This window comes from Rhinolophus ferrumequinum, chromosome 16, assembly GCF_004115265.2.
Source record: "Rhinolophus ferrumequinum isolate MPI-CBG mRhiFer1 chromosome 16, mRhiFer1_v1.p, whole genome shotgun sequence".
In the NCBI taxonomy this organism is placed as follows: Eukaryota; Metazoa; Chordata; class Mammalia; order Chiroptera; family Rhinolophidae; genus Rhinolophus; species Rhinolophus ferrumequinum.
In genome coordinates this window covers 13183484-13200671 of record NC_046299.1, presented here as the reverse complement: position 1 = coordinate 13200671, position 17188 = coordinate 13183484, and the positions used below count along the sequence as shown (strand labels likewise).

The following is a 17188-nucleotide window of genomic DNA, read 5'->3' as shown; positions in this document are numbered from 1 at the left end:
TTGGCAGTGATGTCAGGGCTTTGGATTCTTAGGCCAGTGCTTTTTCCTCTACCCCATACATCACTGCTATTGATGTGTCCCTCCAGAATTCATGTGTTGAAACCTAATCCGCAATGTGATGATGTTAGGAGATAGGACATTTAGCAGGAGGTTAGGTCATGAGGGCAGAGCCTCGTGAATGGAATTAGCGCCCTTATATAAGGGACCCCAGAGAGCTCCTTCGCCCCTTCCACTACGTAAGGACACAGGGAGAAGACAGTAGTGCATAAACCAAGAAGTGGGCTTTCATGAGATACGGAATCTACAGGCACCTTGATTTTAGACTTCTTAGCCTCCAAAACTGTGAGAAATAAATTCCTATTGTTTGTAAGCCATCTAGTCTATGGTATTCTGTTACTGCAGCCTGAAAGACTAATACAGTCACAGGGGTGATGCAGCTCTGAGAAACCACGAGAAGTGTGCCATAGTCACACTTGTGACATGACTGACAGGAAGCCAAGATAAAGGTCATAAAAAATGAAGTCTGACAAACTATGAGCCCAGGGTGTGGGGGACACAATTAACAGGGATGTTGTAAGACCTCCAGAATAACCACGGAGACAAAGACCCTGAACCAGGATCTAGAAGCATCCCGGAAGATGGGAGAGGGTTCCAGTGGTAGAAGAGAATGGGGAACAGGTGGAATATGCAGTCGGTGAGGACGATCCCAGAGCAGTCATTACTGTGAAGCAGGAGGAAGGAAAGTCTGGAAGAGGTAGTCGAAAACCAAGTCCCGTAAGGTCTCCTGGTCTCCTAAGGAGATGTTGACAAAGTGGTCATGTCATGGAGGAGTTAAAAATCACAGTGAGGGATAAAGTAGAATTCCCCAGGACCCAGAGTGTGAGTTTAGAAGTTCTAACTAGCCTATCATGAGGAAAAGTGCTCTTGATCCAAAAAGGAAGAAGGATGTGGGTGGAGCGGGCAGGGGATAAAGGTTTGAGGGTAGGGTGGTAATTTTTCTAATGCAGAGTTGAGGGGGGGCAAAATTTGGGGATCCCTGGATCCCTGTGCTCATGAGCAGTGTGGCATAATTAAACACTTATATGCCAGGCCCTGGGTTAAGTGCCTGTGGTGCTTGTCTGTTTACCTTCACTGGATCCTCTCAAGGCAGGTACAGATATGTTCATTTTGCAGATGAGAAAATTGAGGCACCGAGAGGTTAAGTAACTTACCCAGTGTCACACAGCTCATAAGTGATAAAGCCAGGATTTCAGCTCTGTCTGGCTCCAGAGTCTAAGCTCATAACTACTATGCTTTACCTCATCTGCAAAGGGGTCAGCGCAAGAGCTGAGGTGATGCCAACTTCCAACCCCAAAGTTACGGTAGGGTGTTAAGTTTTTGTAAAACTCATTCTCTTCGGACTTCAAAAGGTAATATGGGTTTGTGTCTCATCTCTTCCATTAGTAGCTTAGTGATTTAGGATAAATTACCTAACCCTACTGAACTGATCTTTGCTTTTTATAGAGATGCTGTAATGAAAGTAATAATCACGATGCCATTTATAGTGGAGCGTCCAGAGTGTTCCTGTTAGAGCATAAATCACATCTTGTCATTGTTTTGATCAAAACCATTTAGTAGCTTCCCAACTCAGAGTAGACTGGTCTTTACAATGGCCTGCAAGACCCCAGACTACCTGGTCTTTGACCTCACTTGCTGTTCCTAGCTCCCTCCCTTAACCTGCTCCAGTCACACTCAGGTCTCTTGCTGCTCTTTGAGTACTTCAGGCACACTCTCTTTACCTGGGAACGCAACTCCCACACACCCATTCAAATTCCCCTCACTCCCCCAATTTGTTGATCAAATGTCTCAGTGAAGTATTCTCTCTCTCCCGTCTGTAAAATTGTGCTCTCTTTTCCCCTGCTCCAGTTACCTATTGCTGTGTAACAAATCTCCCCCCAAATTTACTGGATTAAAACATCAACAAGCATTTTATTTCTCCTGGTCTCTGGGGGGTCAGGAATTCTGAAAGGCCTTTGTTGGAGGGGGTCTGACTTTGGAATCTCTCAGGTGGTTGTAGTCAGATCGGGGCTAGAACTAGAACAATGCAGAATTCAAGCAGCTGGAGCTGGCTGCATCTCTCTCTCTCTCTCTCTCTCTCTCAATATGCAGTAGTTTTGGGGCCCCTCCATGTGGTCTCCCCAGGGGGGCTAGTTTCAACTACCTCGCAGCATGGTGGCCTCGGGGCCGTGGGCTGTTTATGTGGTGGCTCAGGCTTCATAGGTGAATATTCCAACAAGTAAGGTGGGGGCTGCATTGTTTCCTATGATCTAGCCTTGTAATTCATATAGCATCATATATACCGTGTTTTCCCCAAAATAAGACCTAGCCAGACAATCAGCTCTGATGCATCTTTTGGAGCAAAAATTAATATAAGACCCAGTATTATGTTGTATTGTGTAGTGTTATGTATTATATTATATTATATTATATTATATTATATTATATTATTAGTAAAGACCCGGTCTTACATTATAGTAAAATAAGACCAGGTCTTATATTAATTTTTGCTCCAAAAGACACATTAGAGCTGATTGTCCGGCTAGGTCTTAATTTCGAGGGAAACACAGTATGTACTGTTGGTTGAAAAGTCATAAAATTCCATCCAGTTTTAAGGGGAGGAAACAAAGAACCCATCTCTTAATTGGAGAAGGATCAGAGTCACATTGGAAATAAGAGCCTGTGGGATGAGAGATTGTTGCTGCCATGTGTGAACAATTCAGCCTGCCACACCTCCTTCACTTTCTCCTTCTCTGCTCACAAGCTATTTAATTGACTTATTCATTTTCTGTGTTGTCTGTCTTCCTGCATTAAAATGTCAGCCTGTTTTGTTCACTTCTCTGTATTCCCAGAACCTGGAAAAGAGCCTGGCATATCATATTCAATAAGTGCTTGTTGAATGAATGAATGGTGTCTACTCATCCTGACATAAGTCTCGAAGTTAGATAGTAATATAACCATTTAACAGATGAAGAAAATGAGGTTCAGGAAGGTTTGGTAACTCATGCAGCCACAGAACGGGAAAGCTGGCATTGAAACGCATGGCTTGCTGTTTCTACTATTTCAGGCTGCTCATCACACAGCTGCACCTCTTTGGACTCCCCTCTGTCCTCTACCCCCACCCCTGCACAGACACACACACTGCCGCAATCCACTAGCAGACCAAAATTCAATTTTTCCTCAATTGGTTGCATTCAAGCTGAGAGCAAAGCAATTGCTCTTTAAATCCCCTTATAGCAGATATTTCAGAGTCTGTTCATGGGTAACCAGCACATTTTGCATTCAGATCTTCTTTCTGGTTTGCTACGAAAAGCCAATTAAATGAAAGGTTAGGCAGCTTTTTAAATAGCCAAGTCAAACTTTAGGCTTATTTTTGCCTTGCTGTCTGTATAGGCATTTTATCAATATTTATCATGATTTCCCTTAGGGAGCCCTCAGATCTGTGATATTTGAAATAATAAAGCCTCTCCATTGGCCCTTTGAAAGGTTCACGGTGAAACTGCACCATTAACATTCACGGTTCTTTATTTATGAGGCTGGATAGCCCTTATTTCCATACTTCTCACTGTTTCTCCAATGAGGATTTCACATAATCGTGTTTGAAGGCTAACGACTTCAAAGCAAAGTCTTTACCTTTTTTATCTTGAAAAATATTCAATATTTGTATAATTAAAGTGAAGTCTTCCTAGAGAAAATGACAACTCAAATAATCTTAAATGTACCTCCAAGAAAGAAACTGTCAAAATGACATTTAGTTGTACAGTCACATTCTCGAAGGCCTTGGCTCCTCCTCCTGATTTCTTGTAATCTTTGAAGGTTATGTCGGGGCTGACTTAGATCACTTTTTAAATTATTAGGGCCTCCTTTCAATGTGAGTTCTGAGGGTGAGGGGCTCTATCTTCCCCTGCTCCAGATTTTGTCTCTGTATTGTTAGCAAGCATTTAAAACAAAACAAAAGACAAAAATAAACAAAATCTTTGACCCTGGTTTGCCACCAGCTACCTCTCTCTCTCTCTCTCTCTCTAATTTCTCTCTCTCCCAAAGGTTTTAGCAAATCTGTATACCCTCTGTCTCCGTTTTCTCACCTAAATTACGTAGCAAAGATTTGCGATTTGCTAATGATCTCCAATCTCATTGGCAGATTTAAGGGAATATTTTAAGTTCTCTTTTTAATTGACTGCCCCCTGTTTACCTTCCCAGTTTTGAGTTCATGCTTCTCACTTTGCACCCTACTCAGTGCTCAAGCATCCCCTCAGTTAGGATGTCTTCAGAGTGGCTGGACAGTTGGTATCATAATTCATGCATCCTTTTACATGGGTTTTGCTAAGACATTGATGGAGCAGAGGAGGAAGCGGGAAGTAGGTCAGGCCAGGGCTAGGGAAATGGACCCATCTCCAGGCAGAAGCACTTTGCAGGTTGACATTGTGTTACCTGAACCCCAATGTTTTCCCGTGAGTCTGCTTGCCTACATGCACTGGCCCAAAGAAAGGCACGAGCAGGAGTTGCAGCATAGAAAGAAAAAAATAGTTTAATATTGAATTGGCCAATTCGGAGGCAGGGAGCTTATGTTCTAAAAACCTGAGTCCCTGATGGCATGTAGGTTACAGATTATATAGGGCAAAGGCACCAGACACCAGGGGTTAGGGGTTTGGGGTTGTGCAGGGGACGGATTGGTCAGAGGTGAGGAAGGGTAATAAATCATTTGTTCAGGTTTTGAGGACAGCTCTGAGATCTTTTCTGGTGTCTGTCTGTCAGGTCTCAGGGGAAAGTAGCCAGGGGGCCATTCTACCTTAGGGTTCAGGAACTGAAACATAGTTTAGGTCAAGATATTGTCTTTAGCCTGAGAGATATCCAGACTGTGTGACCATTAGTCAGGCCCCGGCTACTGTCTTTTGCCTCGGGGGATGCTGATTATTCTGGGGAAAGGCTAGGTCTTTGAGAGGGGGGGAGAGAGAGAGAGAAAGAGAGGGAGAAAGAGAGAGAGGGAGAAAGAGAGAGGTTTCCTAGAGCTAGGATTTAAAACTAAATCAAAGTCTTAAGAACCCTAGGTTTCACTTGGTGTTTAAAAGGGCTTGGAAAAGTTGTGCTGGACCTGGGCCAATACTAGCTTTTGGGGTCCAATCCAATGTTCAGTGAGGATTTCCAGGCAATGCCTATATTTATTCAATGAGAATTTACCAAGTATTGATTCTACGTTAGGCATTGTGCTAGGCACAGAGGATGCTAAAGTAAGTAACACCGTAGCTTTCCTTAAATTGCTCTCTGGGGAAGTAGAGAGAGAGAGAAAAGTGAACAGACAAGTACCAAAACACATATAGAAAAGTACAATTAGGCAATGGTGTTCATATCAGCGTCCATGGCGATAAATATCATTGACTTTATTTAATCTGTCGTTCTTTCAAGGGTTTGATGTAGGACCTACTAGATGTTATTTTGGAGAAGCATGATATGAATTGCTTTTCACAATTAAACACATGAGTAAATACATAAAATGCATTGGTATTTTTATAAACAGCTGTTAAGAGCTACTAGAAAACCTGGGAACTCTTAAAACCTTGCCATATTAACTTCCTTTAAAACCTTTTATTTTATTTTGCACTTTACCCACACAAACACTACTGTTTTCTTTATTGCTTAGTTTGTTTAAACCTCACATCCTTCCATCATGTCATAATTATCTGCTCTTATCTGTTAATTTTCCCATCCAGAATGAAACAGGTAGTGTTTAGGCAGTATTCAGAAATACAGATATGACAAACAAAAAAAGCTAATAATTTTACAATATAACAACTTCTAATCATACATTTTTAAAAAGACCTGAAGAGATATGTCTGAAAAGGAAGGCATAAAAACTGTAATAGACAATTTAGAAAATATCAAGAACAGTGAATTTTTTAATTTATAGGATGTGGTTAAAGCTGTGCTTATTGTCAAATTTATAATCTTAAATGATTTTATTATTTAAAGCATAGGCTTTGGAGTAGGTAGATCTGGATTCAAACCCCAGCAAGGACACTTACACTTATTAAATGACTTTGCCTCTCTCAGCCTCTATTTCTCCATATATAAGATGGAATACTGATGACTTACAGAGGAATAAACTTATGGAAAGTGTTGAGAATAGTATCTGGTATGGAACAGTACTTGACAAGTAGTAGCTGCTATTGAAGATTTATTTAAAAGTTACAGTTCTGTATTACAACTATTTAACAAAAATGTTAAAATTCACTTCTATAGTTTCAATGATTCAAGAGCTTTGAAATGATCTAAATGTGTCATACCTGTCTTTATCTAAGAAGTCCTATTGGTTTTTTTTAAGGAAGGCACAACTCACAGTGGCCCAAGTGGGGATCGAACCAGCAACCTTGGTGTTATCAGCACCATGCTCTAACCAGCTGAGCTCACCAGCCACCCTTAAGTCCATTTTTGCTCATTTATTTAGACTGGATGTGAGTGCTTCTGGCAGTTTTTAATTAAGCCCTCACATGTCATTGGTTATGACATAAACACATTATTTGCTAAAATAATATTCTTGTTTTCTTGGGCGGGGGGAGGAATTTCTTCCACACAAAGTTTTTACATGGCAATATTAAACACCAAATCTCATTTGCAACAGTTTCAGATGTTTAAAACGGATTTTTAATTTGAGAAGGGGTCCATTTGGGTTATTTGAATTCTAAGAACTGAGGCTGCTTTGTTAGTTCTGTTTTTCTGGCTTCTCGGAGGGGAGGAGATATGAATTCAATTAGCACCTTGGCCTCTTGATCCTTCATTTCAATATGGGAGATGCTTTGTATGCTCAGTGGTGTCAGATTACATCAAAGGGGGGGGGGAGGAAACAGTTTCTCGGTTTTTCATTTCCTACCAAAAAGGAAAGGCGCCCATTTTGTTCCACTCTAATTAGGATAAGAGCTAGTACATGACTTTGAGTGCAGGCAGATGCTTTGAAGGCGGTATAACACGGTCTTCATTAATCTCTGCGCAGGATTTTTGCTTCTACTATGTCTAGGCTGCAAGTACCAGCTCAGAAAGATGAGCAGTCACAGATGAGCAGCCATAGCCAACCTCAGTGAGGTTTTATAAAGAACAAGTCAGGAGGGTGAGAAAATAGCATTCTCACAGTCTCCCGCTTCCTTCTACACCGGAAATACAAAGTGGATCGTTGTAATTGGAATGTAGAAATTAAAAAAAAAAAATTTAAAGTCAGTAAGAAGCTTAATGATAAAGGCATTTACTGTGAAGGTGCTGGGGTGAGCTCTGGTTGACCAACCCCTCTTCTGGAATAGCCAGGATGCAATTGTATAGGATGTTCACTCTACCACAGAATTCTGGCCTTTCTAATGAGAAGACAGAGGCCCACAGTGGTAACATATGGATTAAATAACTAAGTAGTGCTCTAGTTTATTATTATTATTATTATTATTATTATTATTATTATTAGGCACTGAAATCTTGATCCAATAATACATTTGTTGCATAAAAGGAGCTTCCCTAACCCACTGGTTCTAACTCAAGTTCTTGAAAGGGCTTATGTCCTATACACACATCTGGAGGTGACCTCCCCCTCTCACCCCCACTGCTGGGAGAGCAGAGCCCAGGATGTTGGAAGTGACATTCTGCTGCTCATGTCCCAGCAGCACTAGTGAACCTGAGCTTCAGCAAGGCCACCAAAGGCCTATAGCGCTCGGATGTTTGAGTCCAGTAATTCTCGTTAACTGAGCACCTTCTTTGTACACGACACTATGGAGGTTCAGAGAGGAATAAAACACTGAGATTCTACCACATCCTATAAACCGTCACTTAGGGAAATTTTTTAACTGTGGGTAACTCCAGGGCTTCTTTTAGGCTAGAAGTCACAAACTCAAATGCCTGCAGAGGCCCAGCTGACAACATAAATGAGTGCTTTTGGCTGGATATAAAACAATTATGGGTGGGGGTGTGTGGGGGGGTGGACTGTTTCCAGCTGGAGAGTGCGTGCCTGTTTCAAAGGGGCAGCTGCTAGTCATTTCCAGCCAATTGTGTTCCCATGTAGAAATGCAGGGAATGGCCAATACTGAAGATTTCTCAGGAAGAGCCAGAAATCGCAATTTTTGTGTAAAATCTCTCAAATTTCCAAAAGGACCACACACGCCAAATGTACGCAGCTCAGTTTGCAGTCTCTCAGCCGCATGAAAACCTGTCACGGGCACAGAGAGCAGCGCTCAGTGGCCTTCGTCATAATCCCTTTTCATTTCATTCCATACCTTCCTCTTTCCTGCCTCCCTGTAACCTTTCTTCTCCCTCCAGCCCCAGGCCTGGATTCAGTGAACATTTGAAAGAGGAACTCTAAGTGTCAATCTCAGGCGCAGTATGAGATACATTACTCTTGTGATAAGCACCTCACTGTAGATTTTTAATTTTAAAAAAGGCAATATTTATGATTTGCTTCTTCCAGGGAAGAGCTTATATCAGTTTTGGTAAACACTTCAAGGCTGAGACACATAAAGAGAGCTGTGCAGTGATGCACAATAAAGAATTCCATTTTGAAGGGAGTGAAAAAAAGCATCAAATGCCACACGAAAGTCACTGCTTGAAGGGCTACATTAGTATTAAAACTGGGTTAAAAAAATTCTAAAGGGACCAATGGGCCAGCCATGAAGAGACCTGCATATGATTTCCCTCCCTCCCTCCCATAAAGAGGTAATGTTGACTGTCAGAACAAGAAATACACGTGAGACAGTAGCCAATTGTATTTCAAACATTGCCTATAATACAGGTGTCAGGAGCTGAAGGTTAAGAATATCAACTGTGGGGTACACATGAGGAGTCCTGAGAGATAAGTAAGCGGAAGGATAAATGGGATCAGAAAATGAAACACTCAAGTTACCCATAAGTAGAAACTAGAAGGGTAGTATTACATGTATTGTAAGAGCTGACTTTGGGGTACAAAATAGGAAGGTAAATGAAATCAATAGGGGATGATGTAGAATAGTTAGATTAGGGCTTATGATATTGGTATACGGAAACATGCCATGTTGTATTGAAAAATGGTAAGCACCTGGCTCTCCTGGGCACTTAATTTGTAGCATTTGCTTATTTTCAGGGTACACATACTCCACCATGACTGGTTTCAAGCTATCAGTGTGATGTCACTGAAAGCAGAGCTGGGAAGAGATGTGCACAGGGGGTCCCCAGCAAGGTGGAAGGTAAGGAAGGTGAAATCAACAAGGTCAACGAAAACTCAGATCTTGAGGTGTCTCAGGCCTGGGGGACACTGAAGTCTAAGGAGTGGCTGAAGAAGAGTAACTGCAGAGGCCATGAAGAGGTGAAAACAGATTAGAAAGGACTCCTACATCTATGAGTGTGACCATGGAGTAAGAGGTGGAGGCCAGGTCCCAAGCCATTAGAGGAAGTGTGACATTGTGCTCAAGGTCAGTGGATGTTAGAGTGAGATGTCATGTGATGCTATGGCCCATCATTCATCACCAGTCACTGAGCCTCTGCTATGGGCATGATGCTCTGTGGATTATAAAGAAGTATAAGACAACATTCCTGTCCATTTAGTAGGGAAATAAGGCCAGTACAGGGATAATATAGTGTCATGTGACTAGTCCAGATAAGGTATGCTGTAGATTAAAAGACGAGGCTCTTAATATTAATTACAGATACTACTTATTTGAGCCCTTACAATGTGCCTAGCTTTGTGTTAAGTACTTTACCTGCATTTGATTTAATCTTCAAAGCAACCCATTTTACAGATGAGGAAACCAAGTCAGAAAGTTTAAACATCTCATCCAAGGTCATGCATTTGGCAAGTGGCAGAGCCCAGCCTGCATCACAGGCTTTTCTCAGGTCAAAAAGCCTGCCCCTCAATCACTGTGCACACTGCCCCCCCCCCCAAATGTGATACTATGATTGAGACAAAGGATGGTATAATAGGAGATTTGGAGTTTCTTTTTAAAAATTACTCAGCTTGCATATTCCTAAAGAGTCAATTCATGTTAAAAAATAATTTCCCTTGTGCTTGCATGTGACATGTATTTTTAGGATCTGCTGTTAGCAAGTGTATTTTTGTGTGATTGAGTGGGAGAGTGGGAAAAGTTTTGCAGAGCTGTTTAAACCAGAATACAGGGGCACAGCAGAGAGTGTAAAATCTCTGCCATGTAAGGTTTTGGAAAAACCACAAAGAAACGTGTTCTCCATTTATTATTCTGTGTACATCCCCGGCTGAAAGACTAGTTAAAGGTATTGTTAAAGCATTTTAAATGACCCACTTCCAGCAGTGAACAAAATCACTTACTGTGCCAAGCCAACTGGCGTTTCTGAGATTATAAAACCACAAAGTGAGGAAAACATTAAAACTGCTAAAGCAAAAATGATACATAATAGTGGAGAGGGATAAAAATTGAGCTTTATTGTCTGTATAGGCAGATGGCTGGCCACCAGGTGGGCCTCAGTGTAATGTCCAGGGTAATTGGTTACTGGGGTTTTTCTGGCGAGAAGGATCAGATTTCAACTTGATACACAAGATCCTGGCTTATTCTTTCCTAGGTCCTGTTCTCTGCCTCCTCCCCACAACTGGCTCTGACAGTTTGATCCAAGTAGACAATTGGAATCAGGAGGTTACCTTTATCTTAAAATACTTTTCTAGAAATAATGACATGAAAAGTAATTAAGGACGAGATTTCGTATCCGTCATTCTCTTCTGCACGTACAATTATCTGCAGATATAAAATTGCCTGCTTTGCTAATTATACCCTCCAAATGATGGGCAAGTGACTAATTATGCCCACATGTGGCCGATTGCACTCTCCATTAGCCAATTATGTGCACAATTATTTGTGCACATAAATAACTGTACTCGTGGAAAATAGTGGCCCTCCTTTCAAATCCTCTTGCTTGGAGTGGCTGATGCAGTAATTGTCACACTGGAAATGTACTTGGTGGGGAGTAAAATACAGCAGATACTAGGAAACGCATAAATGACCAGAGCGCACAGCTGTGCACTGAAGCAAGTGGCACTAGAGGTAAAGAGAGCAGGAAGGGCCCCAGGGTGGAACAGGGCCAGCCTGTGAGTGAGGCAGTCTGCCTCTGAGGTTGGCTGAGCGGCTCACATGTGGTGACCTTAACCTTCCCTCCGTTCTACTGGATTTGCATACATAAGGAGGATGGGTCAGACAGCTCAAAGGTTTGCAATCTGCTGCAGGTAAAAACACTACATAAATATGAGGCATTATCACGTGGGTCAGCACATTTCCAATTGTCAAGCAAAGGTATGACCCTCCATAGCGAAGTAGGGCCACTGTTTTGGAGGGAGGGGAGATTTGATTAGGAGAGGAAACTTGTTTCTACGACTAACAGAAAATGACACGGAGTCACACATCATTCATTCATTCATTCAACAAACACCTGTCAAACTCTTAGACTGTCCTGGGCATTGGAAACATGATGAAAGGCTTGGCCCTGTGTTAGGAGGTCACTGGCCCTTGGCCTGGGTCAGCCTTTCATGCCAAGCTGCTGTGATTAGTAACGAGGGGAACTTTCACCTCACATCTAAAACAAATCTGGCATGAATTTTCAGGTTGATTGACAGGTAAATTCAATGCCAGTGAATCTTACGGCCAATGGTTACTTTTATGAACCTAAGAACTGTGCGTTGGGGCCAGTGCTAATAAGTGGTGTATGTTGCAGTGTCAGGGGTATGGCTGAGAGACAGGACTGCAGCTTGGCCACCTGCCTGTGTCCCCAGCTCTCCTCTCACACGCAGTAGAAGGAGGCATTCTAACTCATGGATGTAAGGAAAGGGTTCCCAGGGGCAGTCATGCTAACCTAGTCATGAAAGAAGAGGTGTTTGCTAGAGGAATGGACATGGAGCATGTGGGCATATGACAGGAAGCCATGGTATGAAATAGCCTGGTCACAGGTGAAGAGTGTGGCCTCTGAAACTAGACTCTGCCTGGGTTTGAAGCCTGGCTGTGTGATATTGGGTAAGCTACTTAACCTCTCAGTGCTTTTGTTTACTCTTCTATAAAAAGGGGATTATAATATATCCTCCTGGTAAAGTTGGTGTAAGTGTCAAACTAGTAAATGTATAAAGAGAAGTATATAGAGTGATGACTGATATAGAGGAAATGCTAATTGCCATTCTTTTTGTTACTTGAATATAAAAATAGACCAAGAGAAGCCAATACCAGTAGTTCTCAAACTTGAGTCTATCTGCAAGACGCAGGTGTCACTTATCAAATAAAGCAAATTCCTGGGTTTCATCCTCAGAGATTCTCATTTAGTGGATTGGGCTGGAGGCCGGGAGAGACTTCACTTTAAACAAGCACCCCCCACGCCCATCCCATGTGATTCTAATGCCAGTGAGCCGAGGATGACGCTATGAGAATCAGAATCACACCGAAGCATCCCATTTCTTACCTGGTGTATCTAAAACAAGAGGACGAGGTTCTAAGGCCTTGTGTCAAAGGCCTTTTTTCTGGGATCTTTGGACTGGGATCTTACAGAAGAAGTTGGACTTCTTCTGTAACAGGCGGTGAGAACCCCGGGTGGCTGCCGCAGTCCCCTCTGAAGCAGGCCGTGTCTACACTGTCGTGGTCAGGTGTGGATTTTGTTGGGCATCCTTCGCAGCTTCCTTCTCTGACTCTTCTGTATTTTCGGGAGACAGTTATTTGAACATTACCATTTATATTATGAGATGAATTCCGCATCTCTAGTTCTGTGACTAAGAAAACAAACTCCTCAGCATCTGCACTTAGGGGAACAAGGTACCAAAGCTGAATGCTGCCAGCTCCAGGTGGTCACAGCAGTGGAAATGGAGGTGGACTGCGGCCACAGTGCAAACGTATCGATCTGTTGTTGAATGCTCTGTATTTTCCAAAAAAGAATTCGTTCTGCCTGCTGTGCTTCAATGCTTAAGGTAAGTGGTTCTTCGAAATGCTGGTGGTTTTTTTTTTTTTTTTTTTTGCCTAGCTTCCTTAAATAGGAACATTCTAATGGTAGCAAAAATAAAAAGTGTTTCTGGATTAAAAAGGGACCCAGTGCACAATGGTTGTCACACAGCTTTCTCCTTAGCTGATGAGTGGATGGATGGCTTAGTGTATTTCATAACGTCTGCCGGGGGCCAAATGGTGAAGCAGATGCAGAAAAGCTACCGTGCATACGGGACCCTTTCAGAAGTATTTTGTTGGCATAAAAAGGAATATTGATGAGTTATAATAAAAATTGTCTTACTTAAATACTACCACAAAAAGAAATTTGCTTCCCCCAGATATACGTCCTGAATCTTCATAAAGACAAGTTCCTGTCAGTACCCACTCACAGTAGGATGTTTGCTGTATTTTGTAATGAATTCGCACGGACCTCACAAACTCTCAGGAATAGCAGATGTGTTAAAGTCATCTCCTGAAGGCCTGAATCCCCTACACTGTGTCCCTAAGAATGACCTCTAGCTACTCTGGAGGGCAGGTGTCGTGACCAGCTGGGGATGGTCGTATCCTCAGCCCTGTTGTAGTCATCCATGGCTTTCAGATGAAAACATTGGAGGCGTGCTTATTTGAAAAGAGCTCCTCAGGCTGGAGGGAGGGACTGAATCTAAGAAGACAACATGTGATAAGGATAATTGTGATGCCAAACTCTAGACCCAAAGAATCTAGCATCACATTTTTGGGAACAGCAGAGATGAGCTTTAGTTGCTGGGAACTTCTGTGCCCAACAAAGTAGCCCCTTCCAATTGAATGGCTGGAACTGTTGGAAAGTTCCTTTTCACAGGGCTCTCACCTTCAATCTATTCTTGCAGTTGTCTGGAGGGCTTACCTGCCCTGACTCCTATCCCACCCCTTTCTGTCTTATTCTGTGTTTCCTTTTCACACCTCCCTCCTTCTGATTACCGAATGCCAGACACACTGGATGGAGCCTTTTCTCTGGTCCTTAAGGAACCAAGCCCTTACACCTGCTTTCCCACCTCTTCACAAAACTGCTTCCCCCATCCTTCAGGACTCAGCTCAGATGTCTTCTCACCCTGCTGCTAATGATCGCTCCCAGTTACTCTCTCTTTATCCTTAATTTCCTTCTTAGCACTTGCCACGATTCAGATGTAATTTAATTTGAAATTATATTACTTAGTTATTTGTTCATTATCTCTCTCCATGTCTTCCTTTTTCACTGAATGCCTTCAAAAGCCAGCAATGTATACTCAGTTAATATTTATCAGACATATGCCTCCAGCTAAGTATATATAATTTTTGGTCCATTCTGAGATATTTTAATTATATTACAGTATGAAGAGAGTAAGAGTATTTGCTCATTTATTTTAACCTATTGATGTAACTAAATGATTCAGAGTAGACATTTTGGGGCCCTAATATGTGTGATGACTAGACAGTCTTATGTTCATAGATAGCCAGACCCTTCTGGCCCACTCTCCCAGCTTGGGCATGTCAGGCCACGGGTCCCGTTCAAACTGTGTGCTCTCTGAAGCTGTGGCTCTCCAGGGGTGGCAATGTGAGTCAGGCTTCCCCTGGTCACCTTTAAATCTGTTGGCACAGTAGCCAGTTGAATCCTGACGTGGTTAGTGGCCTGGGACTATCAGAAGCCAAGGAGGTAGGTAACTGCTGCTGTGAACTCCTTTCACAAAGATGGCCAAATAGCCATCAGATAGTGATTTTTGATTTAGGTTTGAACAGAGCAGTTCCTTGGGCCATTTATTGTGCTGTATCATCCTCTTTGGAAAATGCTCTTCAAATAACTGCCCAGCAGGCTGAGGAAATGAAATGCTCACAGAGGGGAGAAACAAAGAAAGTCTCCTCGTAACATGGTGTTTGGGTATGGAACTGGATTGTAAATGGGTGCTTAAATTTGCTGTGTTCATGCAGGGAACACTTTATCCCCTTCCTTCCCCTCCCATTTGCCTGTCTATGTTACACACACACAAGCACACGCACACTCATTGCCAACAATAATAGAGTTGCTTCTTCACCTTTTGGAAGGAAACTTCATTCTGATGAAAACCCTGCTGAGGAACCTTGCTTTTAATCATGGAGACAGGGCTTTATGCCTTTTTCTTTGCCCAGCTGCAAAACCTGGTGGAAGCAGTCCTCTAAACGAAATGAAATAGAAAGGTTCCTGCCAAGGGTTGGCAAATCCCCAGTCTCCTCTTCTTTTCCCTCCCCCGACACTCACAGCTGCTGAAGGAGAGAGGGAGGTTGGGAGATGGGCACCCGTGGGCAGGGCCACTTGAAGGGAAGATGGGTGAAGACATGTATGCAGAGCGCAGCTGGCTGTGCTGCCCGTGAAATAAGGATCTCCCCCTCTAATAACTGCTTTATCCCTTTGTTAAGGGCTCTGAAATAACTGGGCAGAAGTTCACAGGACCTATTGTAGGTACTGGAGCAACTTCTTAAGACTGAGGCATTATTCCTGTGTAGACCCTTGAGAATGTACCTTGCTTGTCGGTCAGCGTTGTGGCTCTGACATTGGCGAAAGGAAGGCTTGCAGGTCATGGCCATCCTCCCGGAATTATAAGGAAAGGAAGCATTTCCGGGGTGTTCACTATGTGCCAAGGGCTGGGCTACGTGCTTTACTGTATAATCACATCTCGTCCTCACAGTTGTCAGAAGGGGGTGAGCAGGGAGCAAGAAACTATAAGGACGTAACGCAATGGCTGCCCTCCCTCTTTGGGCCCCTGAAAACACGGTAACTATGTTCTCTTCTCCAGATCCTCCCTATTGCTTCTATTTCTGTATGTACATTGTGGAATGGAAGCAGAAAGTAAGTACTAGTCAAGACAAGGCTCATACTTTGTGCTCACGGAAGGCAGTACCAAAAGCTCCAGCTTCTCCACCATCCCACAGTCAAGATTGTCCAGTGGGAAGGAGAGGTTGGCGTCGAGAGAGATTTTCACCAAAACCTGAGACTTCAGCCTCCTCCCCAATTCACAGGCAATGCTGCACTTGTGGATGTGCTTCCAGGCTTTTCCTGGGGCCCCGGGGACTGTCTCAGGCTCCTCATTCATTGGGAGACTTCGCAGCAACACCCATCCCAGGCCTTGGAACTCCTTGGATGTGACTCAGGCTTTCTATGGAGACCTGAACCACAAAAAGAACCCAAGTTCCTCAACTCCTAAAGCTGCCCATCATTTGGAAGGGGCAAAGCACCTGCAGTACCACAAGCATCACTATTTTCAGTCATCTGTGAAATGAACATTCTGGAGAGAGACATAAGTTGATGCGCCACCCTTGAACAGGGCAAAATGAATACTCACCAGGAATACTCGGTATTTTCAAAGGATGACAAGGGGAAGAATGGGGGTGTGGGGGAGTGAGGGTAGAGCAAAAAATCTTAAATAAACCTCCCCAATCATATATTGCAATTGAAAATAATTAAATTATTATTTTAATTGAGCAAGCCCTCATGCGGCCCTTATTATTTAAAAATGAATTGCCTCCTAAATGTTCGTGGGCAAATATGATACATTTAACTGAAGCTATTTTAAAAAAACATCAATTTTCAGAAGGCTCGGGTCGGGTCTCCCAGGTCAGATTTGAAAAGCCATAAAGAACAAATGCCAACTCATATTTTTCCATGGTAATGAGAAATAAAGAGAAATGAGTAATTCAAGCCAGTAGTTTAATTGTAGCCAATAATGGGACTGTCTTCTGCTATCCTTTTACCTAAGCCGTTACCAGGTAACCACACTGCGTGTCTTGAGTGTCACTGTTCAGTGTTCACAGTTTCCCTGACCCTCATGTACAGAGACTTTTCCTCTGTTGAATTAAAGAGCGGTTGTGTAACTGGAGCCATCCTGAACTAGGATTCCCAAGGCCTAGGTTCTGATTCTCTCTTTACAGTTACGTCTGTCAGTGACCTTCAGCAAGACATGGAAGGTCAGTGCAGAATCACAGGCTCATCGTCTCTAAGATGGAGTTGATAATTCTGTCTCTGTCTTGAGCCCACACTGAGGAAACTATTACATGACTGCAGTTGAGAGCTTCATGGAAAGATGTCTTATACATGTTCTAATTCATGTTATCATTAAGTATAGTTTCCGTGCTGTTCTTCCAAGTGTAAATATCAGCTGAGTAAGAAGTCAGTTTTCCCTGAAGCAAAAATGAAATTTGAAAGTGCAAGTTTTCGGGGCTTATTTTGCCATATATGATTCCAGAGGTTTTAT

The 17188-nt window shown here is 42.8% G+C and overlaps 1 pseudogene; it reads right to left on the bottom strand.

Moving 5' to 3' along the window:
• The window catches only part of LOC117036315 (mitochondrial import inner membrane translocase subunit Tim29-like), a 42789-nt pseudogene extending 26759 nt beyond the window's left edge, over positions 1-16030 (bottom strand).
• Between the last annotated feature and the right edge of the window lie 1158 nt (positions 16031-17188).